Source organism: Scatophagus argus, chromosome 2 (assembly GCF_020382885.2).
Source record: "Scatophagus argus isolate fScaArg1 chromosome 2, fScaArg1.pri, whole genome shotgun sequence".
In the NCBI taxonomy this organism is placed as follows: Eukaryota; Metazoa; Chordata; class Actinopteri; family Scatophagidae; genus Scatophagus; species Scatophagus argus.
Window position 1 is genome coordinate 14,609,498 of NC_058494.1, and position 1,421 is coordinate 14,610,918.

Below are 1,421 nucleotides of genomic sequence, written 5' to 3' on the forward strand. Positions count from 1 at the left end.
CCAACATTGTGGCAACACTTTAGGGAAGGATGTTTTCTATCCCAGCATGACTGTGCCCCTGTGCACAAAGCAAAGTCCATAAAGACATGGTGTGATTTTGGTGTGGAAGAACTTGACTGGCCCACACAGAGTCCTGACCTCAACCCCATCGAACACCTTTAGGATGAACAGGAATGGAGACTGCGAGTTAGACCTTTTTGTCCAAATGCTCGAGGGCACCCTCCCAAATCCTGTGAAAAGCCTTCTCAGAAGAGCAGAAGCTGTTATAGCTGCAGAGCTTACTATGTATTCAGAATGTGATGCCATTAAAGTCCCTGTTGGTGTAATGGTGCCCCAATACTTTTGTCCACATAGTGTACATGTAAATCAGTGGCGCTAACATAAATCACAATTTTATGTTGTTTGTATAAATATAGCGAGCGTTTCTGCATGTCACAATTAAATGTAATTACAGTTTTATTTATATGAATGCAGAAAATGCTTAAGAACAACTGTTATTTAATACTATGCTTCTGCATCCTATCACAATTGCATATTAATGTAATATCTAATTATGTCGCTCTTATTATATATTTCTTTTCCCATTCTGCTTGATTATATTACACATAGGTCTAGCAATATACAATATAATCAGCCCCATATCTTTGAGAAGTTATCTTTAAACACAGTTGATGACTATACTTCTGAAGGCATGCTTCAAACATAACTCACAATAATGTAACATGTGGTGTCCATATATATTGCCATGAATGTTTACACGATGCTTGGTTGTTCCCATCAGTTGTCAGGTTGTGAAGAAGCCCTCCCATTAGTAAATCCTCCTCCACCATGACACTTCCTTATAGATGTTGTTAAGTCATTAATCACGTCTAGCAAAGGTGAAAACAATACAGTCAGTATTGGCTGGATTCCATTTAGCTGCTTCAGGTTCAGCAGACACACCGGCATGACTCACTGACACACTTAAATTAAACCATCATTAAGAGTAACAACTAAGTTTTTACTACTGTGAAAAGTCAAGGTTTTTATATTTGCATATTTAGATTTGTGTTGATAGATAGATAGCATTTTCACAATATTATAATATAAAGAAATAATTACATTTTCGTTTTGTTTAGACTTATTAAAATGTGGGAACAAAACAATAATTTCTTTCTTTATCCATTAGTTAATATGTCCATTAGCTAGTGGTACCATAATTTGTTAGTTATTTAATTATAGCACGTCAGTCAATGTTTATGCTGTTTCAAAGCACAACTCCAAAATACACTTTCAAGGGCCAAGTTTACATTTGTCATTTCAAATTTCATTTTGTGAAAACATCATCAAAATAGAGCATGTGTGCAATAGATTGCAGGTGAACTTTCAACCAACACTGGTTACGTTTCATTTCACGCACTCTCCTGCTGATTCGCAGATCT